Here is a 16,920-nt window from a genome sequence, read left to right as displayed (position 1 = left end):
TCTTTCAATCCATAAACATGGGATACCTTTCATTCATATGTTTCTTCTTCAGTTTCTTTCGCCCAGGTCTTACAATTTTGAGCATATGCATTTTTCACCTCTTTGGTTAATTCATTCCTAAGTATTGTATGGTTTTTATGCTATTCTCAATGGGATTTTTTTATTTCTTTTTCAGATGTTTCATTGCTAGCATACAGAAACACAATTGACTTTTGTCTATTGATTTTGTATGCTAAAACTTTACAGAATTTGTTGACTACTTCAAACAGTTTTTTTTTTTTTTTGGTGGAATTTTTAAGATTTTCAATGTAGGAGATCTTGTCATCAGCAAACAGAGACAATGTTATTTATTTATTTCTAATTTGGATTTATTTTACTTCTTATTTGCCTATTCGTTTTAGCTAGGACTTCTAGTCCTCTGTTGAAAAAGAGTGGTGAGAATGGGCACTCTTATACTATTGACCTTAGAGGAACAGCTCACCGGTAAGTATAAAGCTAACTGTGGTTTTGTTATGATTGGCCTTTACTATGTTGAGGTGCGTGCCTTCTATATCCAACTTGTTGAGAGATTTTTACCATAAAATAATGCTGAACTTTGTCAAATACTTTTTCTGTATCTATTAAGACAATCATATAATTTTTATCCTTCATTTTGTTAATATGGAATATCAGGTGTTTTTATTTGCATATGTTAAACCATCCAGACATCCTGGGAATAAATCCTTTTTGATCCTGGTGCATGATACTTTTAATGTGCTGTTAAAATTAATTTGCTAGTATTTTGTTGAGGTTCTGATGCCCTTGTCTAACTTTGGCGTGAGACTAATGCTGGCCTCATAAGATGAGAATGGAAACTTTCCCTCCTCTTCAATTTTTTATAAGACTTTGAGAAGGATTGGCTTTAATGCTTCTTTAAATGTTTGGTAGAATTCACTGTTGAAATCATCTAGTCCTGAGCTTTTCTTTTTACTCATTATTGGTCTGCTCAAATCTTCCACTTTTTCATGATTCACTCTTGGTAGGTTTTGTATTTCTAAAAATGTAACCATTTCTTCTAGTATGTCCAATTTATTATGGTAGTCTCTTATAAGCATTTGTATTTCTGTGGTAATGTTTCATCTTTCATTTACAATATTGAGTTTTCTTTCATTTTTTTATTTGGAAGTATGGGTAAAAGTTTGTCAATTTTACCTTTCAGTTTTATTGACATTCTTTATTATTTCTCTATTTAATTTAATTCTGCTCTAATCTTAATTATTGCCATTCTTCTGCTAAATTATGGCTTAGTTTCTTCATTTTTCTTCCTGGTTTTTTGAGGTGTAAACTTAGGTTGTTTATTTGAGATCTTTCCTTTTTCTTAAGGCAGGCATTTATCACCATAAACTTCCCTCTCAGCACTCCTTTTCCTGAAGCACACAAGTTTTGGAATGTTGTATTTCCATTTTCATTTGTTTGAAGATATTTTTTATTTCTATTTTTAAGTCATCTTTGAGCTACTGTTTGCTCAGGAGCATATTTTATCTCCATACATTTGTGAATTTTCCAGTTTCCTCCTGTTACTCATTTATAATTTCATCAGAAATAATTTGGTCAGAAAGGACACCTGGTGGTTTCAACCATTTTTTAAATTGCTAAAATTTGTTTTGTAACCTAACATACAATCTCTCCTAGAGAATGTTACCTGTGTGTCTGAAAAGAAATGTGTATTCTGCTGCTATTGGCTAGAATGTATATGTTAGGTCCATTTGATCAATAGTGTAGTTCATGTCCAGTGTTTCCTTATTGATTTTCTGTCTGGTTGATCTAGCCATTGTTGAAAGTGGGATATTGTATTCCTCTATTATTGGATTTCTGTCTCTTACCCACTTCAAATGTACAGTATTTGCTTAATATATTTAGGTGTTCCTACATTGGTGTAAAAAGATTTATAAATGTTATATCCTCTTGATGAAATGATCCCTTTATATAATTATCTTCTTTTCCTGTTACAGTTATGATCTAAAGCCTATTTTGTCTGATATAAATATAGCCACACTTGCTCCTTTTTTGTTTCTATTTGCATGGAATATCTTTCCATCCCTTAACTGTCAGCCTGTGTGTGTCCTTGAAGCTAAAGTGAGTGTCTTATAGGCAGCATATAGTTGAATCTTGATTTTTATCCAATCAGCCACTCCATTCATTTGTATTAGAGAATTTAATCCATTTACATTTAAAGTAATTATTCACACCCAAGTCCTTACTGTTGCCATCCTGTTAATTGTGTTCTGGCTGTTTTGTAGCTCCATTCTTCCTCTCCTGCTGTCTTCCTTTATGAATTGATGGTTATCCATAGTGTCATACTTGGATTCCCTTGTCTTTGTGTGAATCTACTATGGGTTTTTCTGTGGTTACCCTGAGACTTATTTGAAACATTTTATAGATATTACAGTCTATTTTAAGCTGATAACAACTTGAATTATAATTTTAAAAACCCTACCCTTTTACTGGTCTTCCCTCATAGCTCAGTTGGTAAAGAATCCACCTGCAATGCAGGAGACCTCGGTTCTATTCCTGGGTTGGGAAGATTCACTAGAGAAAGGATAGGCTACCCACTCCAGTATTCTTGGGCTTCCCTTGTGGCTCAACTGGTAAAGAATCCGCCTGCAATGCGGGAGACCTGGGTTTAGTCCCTGGGTTGGGAAGATCCCTGGGTTCAATCCCTGGGTTTGGAAGATCCCCTGGAGAAGGGAAAGGCCACCCACTCTAGTATTCTGGCCTGGAGAACTCCATGGACTGTATAGTTCATGGGATCCCAAAGAGTTGGACACAACTGAGTGACTTTCACTTTCACTTCACCCTTTTACTAACCCCAAACACATTTTATGTTTTTGTTGTCACAATTTACATCTTTATATATTGTATATTGATGGACAATTTCATAGTTTTGGCTATTTTTAATAATTTTGTCCTTTAATATCATATAAGGGTTAAGTGGTAACACAGCACCTTACAGTATTAGAGTATTTTAAATCTGACTATTTATCTATCTTTACCAGTACGTTGTATATTTTAGTAAGTATCTATGTTATTAATTAGAATATTTTTGTTTCAGTTTGAAAAACTCTTTTCAGCATTTCTTGTGAGGTAAATCTAATGGTGATATACTCCCTCAGTTTTTGTTTTCTTGGCAAAGTCTCTGTCTTGCTTTCATTTCTGAAGAACAACTTTGCTGGATAAAGTATTTCAGTTGGCAGTTCTCTTCTTTCAGTACTGTGAAGATATCATCCCACCCTCTCCTAGCTTGCAAGGTTTCTGCTGAGAAATCCACTGATGTCTTTATGGGGTTTCCTTTTTAATGAGAAAAAAGTTTTTCTCTTGCTGATTTTAAAATTCCTTCTTTGTCTTTGATTTTAGACAGTTTTATTGTAATGTGTCTTCAAGAAAATCATTTTGGATTGAAATGCTGGGGTAATCTATTAATTTTATGAACTTGGATGTCCATATCTCTTCCCAAGTTTGCTATGTTCTCAGTCATTATTTCTTTAAGCAAGTTTTTTGCCCCTTTATCACTCTCTTCTTTAGGATTCCAATTATGCTTAGATTGTTTTTCTTAATGGCATCTCATAAATTCTATAGGCTTCTTTTTTTTCAGTCTTTTTTTTCCTTTAGTTCCTCTGACTGGATAATTTCAAATGCTCTGTCTTAAGTTTCCTCTGCTTGGTTGAATCTTCTGTTAAGATTTCTACTGAATTTTTCAATAGATAGTCCAGTTCTATTAAACTATCAATGTATTCTTCAGTTCCAAATTTGTTTGGTTCTTTTTTGGTCTGCTCTTTGTTGATCTTCTCATTTTGTTCCTGCGTTGTTTTCCTGATTTCTTTTTTTTTTTTTTTTTTTTTTTTTATTAGTTGGAAGCTAATTACTTCACAACATTTCAGTGGGTTTTGTCATACATTGATATGAATCAGCCATAGATTTACACGTATTCCCCATCCCGATCCCCCTCCCACCTCCCTCTCCACCCGATTCCTCTGGGTCTTCCCAGTGCACCAGGCCCGAGCACTTGTCTCATGCATCCCACCTGGGCTGGTGATCTGTTTCACCATAGATAGTATACATGCTGTTCTTTTGAAACATCCCACCCTCACCTTCTCCCACAGAGTTCAAAAGTCTGTTCTGTATTTCTGTGTCTCTTTTTCTGTTTTGCATATAGGGTTATCGTTACCATCTTTCTAGATTCCATATATATGTGTTAGTATGCTGTAATGTTCTTTATCTTTCTGGCTTACTTCACTCTGTATAATGGGCTCCAGTTTCATCCATCTCATTAGGACTGATTCAAATGAATTCTTTTTGACAGCTGAGTAATATTCAATGGTGTATATGTACCACAGCTTCCTTATCCATTCATCTGCTGATGGGCATCTAGGTTGCTTCCATGTCCTGGCTATTATAAACAGTGCTGCGATGAACATTGGGGTGCACGTGTCTCTTTCAGATCTGGTTTCCTCAGTGTGTATGCCCAGAAGTGGGATTGCTGGGTCATATGGCAGTTCTATTTCCAGTTTTTTAAGGAATCTCCACACTGTTCTCCATAGTGGCTGTACTAGTTTGCATTCCCACCAACAGTGTAAGAGGGTTCCCTTTTCTCCACACCCTCTCCAGCATTTATTGCTTGTAGACTTTTGGATAGCAGCCATCCTGACTGGCGTGTAATGGTACCTCATTGTGGTTTTGATTTGCATTTCTCTAATAATGAGTGATGTTGAGCATCTTTTCATGTGTTTGTTAGCCATCTGTATGTCTTCTTTGGAGAAATGTCTGTTTAGTTCTTTGGCCCATTTTTTGATTGGGTCATTTATTTTTCTGGAATTGAGCTGCAGGAGTTGCTTGTATATTTTTGAGATTAATCCTTTGTCTGTTTCTTCATTTGCTATTATTTTCTCCCAATCTGAGGGCTGTCTTTTCACCTTACTTATAGTTTCCTTTGTAGTGCAAAAGCTTTTAAGTTTCATTAGGTCCCATTTGTTTAGTTTTGCTTTTATTTCCAATATTCTGGGAGGTGGGTCATAGAGGATCTTGCTGTGATTTATGTCGGAGAGTGTTTTGCCTATGTTCTCCTCTAGGAGTTTTATAGTTTCTGGTCTTACATTTAGATCTTTAATCCATTTTGAGTTTATTTTTGTGTATGGTGTTAGAAAGTGTTCTAGTTTCATTCTTTTACAAGTGGTTGACCAGTTTTCCCAGCACCACTTGTTAAAGAGGTTGTCTTTTTTCCATTGTATATCCTTGCCTCCTTTGTCAAAGATAAGGTGTCCATAGGTTCGTGGATTTATCTCTGGGCTTTCTATTCTGTTCCATTGGTCTATATTTCTGTCTTTGTGCCAGTACCACACTGTCTTGATGACTGTGGCTTTGTAGTAGAGTCTGAAGTCAGGCAGGTTGATTCCTCCAGTTCCATTCTTCTTTCTCAAGATTACTTTGGCTATTCGAGGTTTTTTGTATTTCCATACAAATTGTGAAATTCTTTTGGTCTAGTTCTGTGAAAAATACCGTTGGTAGCTTGATAGGGATTGCATTGAATCTATAGATTGCTTTGGGTAGAATAGCCATTTTGACAATATTGATTCTTCCAATCCATGAACACGGTATGTTTCTCCATCTGTTTGTGTCCTCTTTGATTTCTTTCATCAGTGTTTTATAGTTTTCTATGTATAGGTCTTTTGTTTCTTTAGGTAGATATACTCCTAAGTATTTTATTCTTTTTGTTGCAATGGTGAATGGTATTGTTTCCTTAATTTCTCTTTCTGTTTTTTCATTGTTAGTATATAGGAATGCAAGGGATTTCTGTGTGTTAATTTTATATCCTGCAACTTTACTATATTCATTGATTAGTTCTAGTAATTTTCTGGTAGAGTCTTTAGGGTTTTCTATGTAGAGGATCATGTCATCTGCAAACAGTGAGAGTTTCACTTCTTCTTTTCCTATCTGGATTCCTTTTACTTCTTTTTCTGCTCTGATTGCTGTGGCCAAAACTTCCGACACTATGTTGAACAGTAGTGGTGACAGTGGGCACCCTTGTCTTGTTCCTGATTTCAGGGGGAATGCTTTCAATTTTTCACCATTGAGGGTGATGCTTGCTGTGGGTTTGTCATATATGGCTTTTATAATGTTGAGGTATGTTCCTTCTATTCCTGCTTTTTGGAGAGTTTTAATCATAAATGAGTGTTGAATTTTGTCAAAGGCTTTCTCTGCATCTATTGAGATAATCATATGGTTTTTATCTTTCAATTTGTTAATGTGGTGTATTACGTTGATTGATTTGCGGATATTGAAGAATCCTTGCATTCCTGGGATAAAGCCCACTTGGTCGTGGTGTATGATTTTTTTAATATGTTGTTGGATTCTGTTTGCTAGAATTTTGTTAAGGATTTTTGCATCTATGTTCATCAGTGATATTGGCCTGTAGTTTTCTTTTTTTGTGGCATCTTTGTCTGGTTTTGGAATTAGGGTGATGGTGGCCTCATAGAATGAGTTTGGAAGTTTACCTTCTTCTGCAATTTTCTGGAAGAGTTTGAGTAAGGTAGGTGTTAGCTCTTCTCTAAATTTTTGGTAGAATTCAGCTGTGAAGCCATCTGGTCCTGGGCTTTTTTGTTTGCTGGAAGATTTTTGATTACACTTTCGATTTCCTTGCCTGTGATGGGTCTGTTAAGATCTTCTATTTCTTCCTGGTTCAGTTTTGGAAAGTTATACTTTTCTAGAATTTGTCCATTTCATCCAAGTTGTCCATTTTATTGGCATAGAGCTGCTGGTAGTAGTCTCTTATGATCCTTTGTATTTCAGTGTTGTCTGTTGTGATCTCTCCATTTTCATTTCTAATTTTGTTAATTTGGTTCTTCTCTTTGTTTCTTAATGAGTCTTGCTAATGGTTTGTCAATTTTGTTTATTTTTTAAACAAAAAACAGCTTTTAGTTTTGTTGATTTTGCTTGGTCTCTTTAAGTTTATTGCATTTATTCTGCCTTAATTTTTAAGATTTCTTTTCCTTCTGCTAAAGCTCTGGGGTTCTTCATTTCTTCCTTCTCTTATTGCTTTAGGTGTAGAGTTAGGTTATTTATTTGGCTTTTTTCTTGTTTCTTGATGTAAGCCTGTAATGCTATGAACCTTTCCCTTAGCACTGCTTTTACAGTGTCCCATAGGTTTTGGGTTGTTGTGTTTTCATTTTCATTCATTTCTATACATATTTTGATTTCTTTTTTTTTTTTTTTTATGATTTGTTGGTTATTCAGAAGCGTGTTATTTAGCCTCCAGGTGTTTGAATTTTTAACAATTTTTTTCCTGTAATTGAGATCTAATCTTTCTGCACTGTGGTCAGAAAAGATGACTGGAATGATTTCAATTTTTTTTGAATTTTCCAAGACCAGATTTATGGGCCAGGATGTGATCTATTCTGGAGAAGGTTCCGTGTGCACTTGAGAAAAGGTTGAAGTTGCTTGTTTTGGGGTGAAATTCCTATATATATCATTAGGTTCTAGCTGGTCCATTGTGTCATTTAAAGTTTATGTGTTTCCTTGTTAATTTTCTGTTTAGTTGATCTATCCATAGTTGTGAGTGGGGTATTAAAGTCTCCCACTATTATTGTGTTACTATTAATTTCCTCTTTCATACTCGTTAGTGTTTGCCGCACATATTGCGGTGCTCCTATGTTGGGTGCATATATATTTATAATTGTTATATCTTCTTCTTGGATTGACCCTTTGATCATTATGTAGTGTCCTTCTTTGTCTCTTTTCACAGCTTTTATTTGAAAGTCTATTTTATCTGATATGAGTATTGCGACTCCTGCTTTCTTTTGGTCTCCATTTGCATGAAATATTTTTTTTCCAGCCCTTCACTTTTAGTCTGTATGTGTCTCTTGTTTTGAGGTGGGTCTCTTGTAGACAGCATATATGGGGGTCTTGTTTTTGTATCCATTCAGCCACTCTTTGTCTTTTGGTTGGGGCATTCAACCCATTTACATTTAAGGTAATTATTGATAGGTGTGGTCCCGTTGCCATTTACTTTGTTGTTTTGGGTTCACGTTTATACAACCTTTCTGCATTTCCTGTCTAGAGAAGATCCTTTAGCATTTGTTGAAGAGCTGGTTTGGTAGTGCTGAATTCTCTCAGCTTTTGCTTATCTGTAAAGCTTTTGAGTTCTCCTTCATATCTGAATGAGATCCTTGCTGGATACAGTAATCTAGGTTGTAGGTTATTCTCTTTCATTACTTTCAGGACGTCCTGCCATTCCCTTCTGGCCTGGAGGGTTTCTATTGATAGGTCAGCTGTTATCCTTATGGGAATCCCTTTGTGTGTTATTTGTTGTTTTTCCCTTGCTGCTTTTAATATTTGTTCTTTGTGTTTGATCTTTGTTAGTTTGATTATTATGTGTCTTGGGGTGTTTCGCCTTGGGTTTATCCTGTTTGGAACTCTCTGGGTTTCTTGGACTTGGGTGGCTATTTCCTTCCCCATTTTAGGGAAGTTTTCAGCTATTATCTCCTCGAGTATTTTCTCATGGCCTTTCTTTTGTCTTCTTCTTCTGGGACTCCTATTGTGATTCGAACTGTTTTGGGCGTTCACGTTGTCCCAGAGGTCCCTGAGGTTGTCCTTCATTTCTTTTTGATCCTTTTCTTTTTCTCTCTCTTCTTCATTTATTTCCACCATTTTATCTTCTACCTCACTTATCCTATCTTCTGCCTCCGTTATTCTACTCTTGGTTCCCTCCAAAGTGTTTTGATCTCATTCATTGCATTATTCATTTTTAATTGACTCTTTTTTATTTCTTCTAGGTCTTTATTAAACAGTTCTTGAATCTTTTCAATCTTTGTTTCCAGGCTATTTATCTGTAACTCCATTTTGTTTTCAAGATTTTGGATCATTTTTATTATCATTATTCTAAATTTTTTTTCAGGTAGATTCCCTATCTCCTCCTCTTTTCTTTGACTTGGTGGGATTTTCATGTTCCTTTAACCTGTTGGGCTTTCTTTGCCTTTTCATCTTGTTTGATTGCTGTGTCTGTAGTGGACTTTCTGTATTCTGGAGGTCTGTTGGTTTCCCTTTTTTAATGTTGGGGGGGGGGGAGGATTACCCAGTGGGTGGGGGGTTAGACGATTGGCTGTCAAGGTTTCCCGGTTAGGGAAGCTTGCGTCAGCTGTTCTGGTGCGTGCATTGATTCTTCTTTTTGGAGAGCAATGGGAGTGCCCAGTTAATGAGTTTTTGAATGCGGTCTATGTGTTAGGTCACCTTGGGCTAGGATCTGTGATGTTGACATTCGGGCTATGTTTCCTGTTGTTGCTGGAGAATTTGCGTTGGTATGTCGCTCTAAAACCTTCGGCTCTTGGGTGGTGGTTGGTTTCAGTGTAGGTATGGAGGCTTTTTGGACGCGTCACTTATTGCCTTAAAGTTCCATGTTAGTCAGGAGTTTCTGGTGTTTCCAGTTTTGGGCTTACAGTTTCCTGCCTCTGGATTCAGTTTTATTCTTTCCTGTAGTCTCAGGCTTCTCAAACTATAACAGCACTGATAATAAAACTCTAGGTTAATGGCGAAAAGATTCTCCCCTGTTAGGGACACCCAGAGAGGTTCACAGAGTTACATTGAACAGGAGAAAAAGGGAGGAGGGAGATTAGACGATGAGCGGGAGGAGAAAAAGGAGGGACTCAAGAGGAGAGAGACAGATCTACGCACTGGGTCTGTTCCCAGAGTGTCTCCGTATCTCAGACACCCTACAAGGATTCACAGAATTGGATTGGGAAGAGGAGGGGAAGGAGGAAAATAGAGGTGTTCTGAGGTAGAAAACAGAGAGTCAAGATTGGGAGAGAATAATCTTCGGTTTAAAGATAGGGCTTCTCCTTTTTTTTTTTTTGGTAAGGTTATAGTGTAGTGAAAATGAAAATGAAGAGTAGTAGAGGAGTACTAGAGGACTTTAAAAGAAATAAGAGAAAAAGAAAAATAGAAAATAAAAGAGAAAACGGAAAGAAAAAAAGAAGAAAAAAGAAAAAAAAGAAAAAGAAAAAAAAGAAAAAAAAAAAAAAAAAAAAAAAAAAAAAAAAAAAAAAAGAAAGAAAGAAAAAAAAAAATTTTTTTTTCCCCTAATTAAAAAAATCGTAAAAATCTATGTAAATGAAAGTTAAGGAGTAATGGGGGAGTAATAGGGAATTTTAAAGGAAAATAAAAGTGAAAAAATAAAAAAGAAAAAATATAAAAAGAAAAAAAAATTTTTTTTTTTTCTTACTTAGAAAAAAAAAAGTAAAAATATATCTAGGAGTTTCTCTGGAGCTGCTGTGGTCAGTGTGGGTTCGGCTCAGTTTCAGATAGCTCCTCGTTCCAGCTTACACTTCTCGATATCTACAGGGCCCTTCCAGTGAAGTCGGTGTTTTCTAGAGGGATTTTAATCTGTTGCACCAGTCCCTTCTGAAGCGGTTCCCTTTGTTTATTTGGCTTCTGTTTGCCGGTCTCTTCAGACCCTCATTTCCGCCCTGACACAGGCGGGCGGAGGTGGACTCTTATTCAGACAGCTAGTTCCGTTGCACTGCTGGGAGGGGCTGACGCTGCGGGGAGGGGCTGGCGCTGCGGGGCGGGGCTGACGCTGCGGGGAGGGGCTGGCCCTGCGGGGGCGGGCTGGCGCTGCCGAGGGGCTGCGCTGCTTTCTTCGTTCTGCCGCTTGCTCAGGCTCCCGGTGTTCTATATGGAGCGCGCCCCGCGCTGCGCTAGGGTCCAGCCCTCGGGTGTTACACAAAAGCGCGGAAGGAAAAGCTGCGCCTGCTCTCTGTGCCTTCCCCGTCAGAGCGGTCCAGGCAGCGAGGGGCTTGATGGGCGCACTATCCCCAGGTGTGGCGCACTCACTCCCTTCCGCGGACCCAGTCTCAGTTTCCGCTGGCGCCAGTCGGGTGCGCGCGCCTTCCGCCCTCCGCGTCTCCAGCCCCAGTCCCCGCCCGCGCCGGTCGGGTGCCTGTGCCCTGTGTCTCGCCGCGACCTTCCCTTCCCCCCTGCCTCCTGCCTCCGGCGGGGCTGGGCGGGTCCGCAGCCTGCGACCTCTTCTTGGGACTTTCTCCGTCCCTTTGTTCTGCGAACGGCCGGCAGTGTGTTCCGGCCGGTTAATTTTCTCTCTTTTGGTCTCCCACAGTTCAAGTTGGCACCTCACAGTAGCTCCCTCCGATTGTCCTCAGGGCACTCAGGCCCGGACCCTAGCCCAAGCAAGGCCGCCTAAGACTCCCTTCCCGGGACGGGTCTCCGTCCATAGCTCTTTTGTCTCACTTTTTATCTTTTATATTTTGTCCTACCTCCTTTCGAAGACAATGGTCTGCTTTTCTGGGCGCCTGATGACCTCAGTTAGCGATCAGAAGTTGTTTTGTGAGGTTTGCTCTGCATTCAGTTATTCTTTTGATGAATTTGTAGGAGAGAAAGTGGTCTCCCCGTCCTACTCCTCCGCCATCTTGGCTCCTCCTCCCGAGATGCAGGTTTGATTATGGATGGGGAAACCCCCTTGGAGGAGGGCTTAGCAGTCCACTCCAGTATTCTTGCCTGGAGAAACCCATGGACAGAAGAGCCTGGAGAGCTATGGTCCATGGAGTCACAAAGAATAGGACTTGATTGAAATGACATAGCACACACATATGCATATAAGTAAATGTTATTTTATTTGAGGGCATTAAAGGCATTCAAGAAAAATACATTACTAGTGACTTTAAAATACAATTGTAGTCATTTAGGAAAACATAAATTAGGAGAAATGAAAACCCCTGATTAAGTTTTGAAACAATTGAGAATAGTGGGACTTTATCCCAGAGGTACTTCTTAATAGGAAAATAAAAGGTGATGTTACTTTCAAAGGAGGAAAGTTTTGGAGAGACAACAAAAACAACAAAGAAATGCTGAAATAAATAGAAGAGGAACCAATAGATCCAAGGCTCAGTGTGAAATTTATATATTGTAAATAATTTCAATCCAATGTATATAAGTGCCACAAGACATTTTTGTTAACTGTGAAATGATTCATTAACAGTAAATCAAAATAGGTTAAATAATTACTATGAACATATTATTTCAGTACAAATAATTTTTATCATTGAATTTTATATTCAATGTGCAAATTTATGTGTTAAATTAGTTTGCTTTTTTTAATACAGAAATAGAATTATTTTAACTTTCTATTTTAGTAGAGTTTCTATTATTTCTTTTTTTTTTATGTTCTTTTAATCAAAAAGGCTTCAGTACCAGCTATTGATTGTGTGACTGTAATTGATCTGGCAGTGGAATGTGGAATTTTTCCAGTTGATGCAGTGATTAGAATTGATTTAGCAGTAGAACTCATAAAAGAGTCAATAAAGTACAGAGAATAAGGCAACAACCACTCTTAGAAAAGATTGTAATTCAATTACAGCAGTCAGTTCTGTCTACCTTAATTAATCTAGTCAGCATTCAGTGGGAGACTGAAATGCTTTTTCAGTTTGGTTCTTTAAAAGACACAGCGTTCTTCAAATGAGTCGTTCTCCATAAGATTTTAAAACTAGTCACATATTTATATAAATATTTTTCTTCACTTTCCAATTAAATGCAGCTTCCTAAGTGTAGTACATTGAATATTTGCTCCAAAGAGTTAGTACTTATTAAATTGTTTCAAGCTCTATATTGAGCTCCTAGGTTGAGGTCCACCATTTCAACTTTGTGAAGTGACATGAAAGTTGCTCAGTCATGTACAACTCTTTGTGACGCCATGAACTATACAGTCCATGGGATTCTCTAGGCCAGAATACTGGAGTGGGTAGCCTTTTCCTTCTCCAGGGTATCTTCCCAAGCCAGGTATTGAGCTCAGGTCTCCTGTATTGTGGGCGGATACTTTACCAGTGAGGCACAAGGGAAGCATTAGGTATGAGATTTTGGAAATTCTTAGTAGTTATTGACAGAGTACTGTCATATTTCTGGAATGTGTTCCTTTCTTGTTCCCAAATATTCAGGGTTGTAAGACATGTTTCCTATATTATATTTTTTTGTATCTATTATAAGCTATTGTGGCTCAGTGGTAAAGAATCAGCCTCCACTGCAGGAGACGCAAGAGACATGAGTTCAATCCCTGGGTCAGGAAGATCCCCTGGAGTAGGCAACCCACTCCGGTATTCTTGCCTGAAAAATTCCATGGACAGCGAAGCCTGAGGGCTAAAGTCCATGGGGTTGCAAAGAGTTGGACACAGCTGAGCGTATGAGCCAGAGTCCTGTGGCATGCTGCTGGAAACTTTCTAGTGATTATTTATAATGATATCTCTCTTTAATTTTAATAATTTTTGTTCTTCTTCTCCTCTGTAATGCTTCTTCTCGTTTTTTAGTGCTTTTAAAGCTATTTTCACTTTGTATTTGATTCATCTAATGTTTTATTATTTTTTTATTTTGTCAAAGTTCTTAAACATGATTCAACTGTTGTACTCATCAAATATTCAGATCTTTGATATGCAAATATGTTCTCAATATATGTGAAATTATTTGACCATAAACAAACTCTTAATAATGAGTTTTTATAGACTATTTAAAATCAATTAAAATTTTTATCAAAGTAATATATGTATATGGATAAGGGTATACCAATGCTAAATGGCTTTAATGAAACATAGCAATTTCATTATATGTCAAATTTTCATTATATAGCAAATATAGAAAATTTTGCTGTCCAACCCTTGCTCACCTTCAGTATTGTTTGTAAAGACAAACAATGTTAGCATTAGCATTTAAAAACTTTCTTCAGTATATCTTAATATTATTCTTATACTGCTGTCTTTGATTTATATATTTTAGATAAACATTAACTTCATCCTATGTAATTGGAAAATATAGCTCTTTCTGTATTAACTGTTTTTGCTTCTTCTTCTGTCAATCTTCACAACACTTTTGTCAGAATTTTTGTTTAAACTCATAGCCAGAAAGCTATACTAACATAATAATACTCAAACTGCAGGGGTTGCAATAGAAAAAGGGGCCCTTGTAGGAAAGAAAATCAATATATTTCTTTCCTAGAGAAAATCTTGTATGAAAAAAATAAAATACCTGCCGGGAAAAACAATGTGCTCATTGATGTAGTTGATTTACTGAAGCTACTTATCTCCTCACTACATGGTAATGCACAGTTGAGGACTGGTAGCCAGTCAGTGACCACATTTTGAAGAACAATGTTAGTGTTCTGTCATATAATTCCTTTGTTATACAGCTTTCTTATTTCCTTGAATTAAGCATTATTTCATTTTTTCCCATTTGCTTAGTTTGATGATTTTTTTGAGTCCACAACTCTTGTCAAATATTTTTCCAAATACCAACACTTTTAAATCCACAAACATCAATAAACTATCAATTGAGATTATTTTTTAATAGTCTTTGTTCACACACTTCTCTGCCTTCTTGCTACAGAGTGGGTTGGGAGCTCTCTCGGCCTGCTGCAAGTCTTCATCCTGCTGTCTCCTTTACTCTGTGATCCGCGGTTGAATTCTCAGCCTCTTCAGTCCTATCTTCTTTTTTCATTAACTCTTTCATGTTGCTGAATAGCAAAATCAGTTTTTGCGACCTCGCTAAATTGAGTATGTATAGAATTCTAGGATGGAGTAATCTTCCCTCAGAATGCTGAAGGTGTATTTCCGGTGTCTTCTAGGATACAGTATACCATTGAATTTTCTGATACCATTCTGAATGCTGTTTGTGTTTGTATAATGTTTTTGGTTCAAGGAATTTATTTTTTATTTATTTATTTTTTACATTTCAATTTGTTTCAATTGTTTATTAAACGGACAAGATTACAAAAATAATCCTGGTAGATACCTTAGTTCATCCTTCTAATAAGCCTGTTAATCTGGTCTTCCCTGTTGCCAGCATCTCCACCTTCTACAAAATGGGTGGTCTTTTTCTTCATTTCACCTGGTGGAGAAGACAATTTAAAGGGCCACAGGAAGTTGTTTGCTTCTTTGAAACGTTTTCCAATGGAATAGATCTCATGAATCAGATCCTCCATGCAGATGATTCCGTATTTCCCAAGAGATCGAGCAATCAATGCGTTGTCCGTCAGGACAATTCACTTTTTGTTGATTTTGCCATAACCACGCTTGTAGATCAATTCGTTTACAGACTTCAGATGTGGGTACCCCCATGCAATGTACGGCTCCACAATTCTCAGCATGTTAATTGATGCCTTGTTGAGCTTCACAAAGGTGCCACTGAAGATCTGCTGGAGGCAAAGGAGCTACAATACCTTTCGAGCCTTTGGGCTCACACCGTTGATACCTCTGATCCTGATGACAAACGCCGATTTGGGTTCCGCGGGTACATAGAAGTTGCCGGCTTTTCGTGCCAGCCTAGCCATTCGAAGTTCAGTTCTGTACATCTGCCTGTATTCCTTGTGGTAATGCTTAGCTTTTTCATAAATAAGCTTCCTCCTTGCCTTTCGAAGCATCTTTTGGGCAAACTTCTTTCTGAGGCACTTGATCTTAAGCTCTGCGAAATTCTTCCGCTTTTTCTTAAGGGTTTCTGGCACAGCAGGAATCTTTTTCTTCTCTTCTGCACCCTCCATGGTTCCAGCCGGGGCTGGTTCAAGGAATTTAAAACTCAAGCTTTCTCACTGATGTGATCTACATTCATTTAGTCCACAACTAAGTGTGCCTATTCAATCAGTGAATGACACTAAATGGTGAAGAATCCACCTGCTAATGCAGATGTAAGAGATGTGGTTTTGATCCCTGCATTGGGAAGATCCCTTGGAGGAGGGTATCACAACCCACTTCAGTATTCTTGCCTGAAAAATCCCATGGACAGAGGAGCCTGGAGAACTACGGTCCATAGGGTTGGAAAGAGTCGGACACAACTGAAACGACTTAGGATGTGTTCAATCAGCAATTTTGGACTTCAACTCTTGGATATTTTTGTAATTTTCCTTTGGATAGGTCATTTCTTTCTCTTTCTAGCCTTTTCCTTTTAGGAAATTATATAATACAAGTCCCTGTCTTTTTATTTTAATTTTATCCTTTCACTTAAAAAGTTAGGCATCCTGTTTTTAATATCTAAAAGTTGTTATTTCTCGTTATTTTATTAACTTCTTACTTTGTGAACAAAACATCTTTATTTTTCTGAGGACATCAATTATAGATTTTACTTTTAAAAAGATATTTTCTACTTTCTACATTTTTATATTTCCTCTAGATTACCTGCCTTTTTTATTTATTTGTTTTAGTTTCTTCCCTTTTTTGATAAAGATTTTTTCTCAAATATCTGGCTATCTTTGATAAAGCATTTGTACTTAAAAGTAAGGCATAAAGCATAGATTAGAATTGATATTGCCATGAGCTTAGTTCACTAAGTGAATGGTTTTGTTACAGCGTGATTAGGTGGCAAGCAAGCTTTTCCTGAGAGATGCTTTCAGCACTTTTTCCCCCATCATTTCTGTTTAGCTGTTTAATTTCAGGAGTCTAGTGTCTTGCATTAAAATAGACACTTAATATGAGCGTGTCACTGCAAGACATGTGAAATGTGTTTGTGATAGTTATCAGTTACATTCATAGAGAGAGGGTGACAGGTAGTAGTCCTGTTTGAACACAAAACTTTCACGTTTCCTGATCTTTACTCCCTTTCCTGACCATTGGTCTGTGTTATGTGGTGGAACCACGAATTGCTCGTGCTTCAGCAGGTGACAGGTAATATTGTCTCCCTTTTCACCTGTCTCTCCCATTCCAAGCATTGCATTTGTCATTGCTTTCATAAGTTAAAACAGATTCTGCCAGTTGTTTCCTTTTCCAAAATGTTTTGAAGTTTCACGCCTACTATTTTTTCCTGTTTTCCTTATATGTGTAAGCAATGCTTTATTCTTCCTCACTGTCAGGTGAATGACTTTTTGAAAGGAAAGAGAAATGCATGCAGTTATTCTGCAATCTTTAATAGACTATA

General features: G+C 37.3%; 1 pseudogene; it reads right to left on the bottom strand.

The window, feature by feature from the left end:
• Positions 1–14,749: 14,749 nt before the first annotated feature.
• LOC122419706 lies at positions 14,750–15,553 on the bottom strand (annotated as a pseudogene).
• Positions 15,554–16,920: the final 1,367 nt, after the last annotated feature.

This window comes from Cervus canadensis, chromosome 17 (genome assembly GCF_019320065.1).
Source record: "Cervus canadensis isolate Bull #8, Minnesota chromosome 17, ASM1932006v1, whole genome shotgun sequence".
NCBI classification, from domain to species: domain Eukaryota; kingdom Metazoa; phylum Chordata; class Mammalia; order Artiodactyla; family Cervidae; genus Cervus; species Cervus canadensis.
Note: the sequence above shows the minus strand (reverse complement) of the source record. Positions and strands in the feature narration are given on the sequence as shown.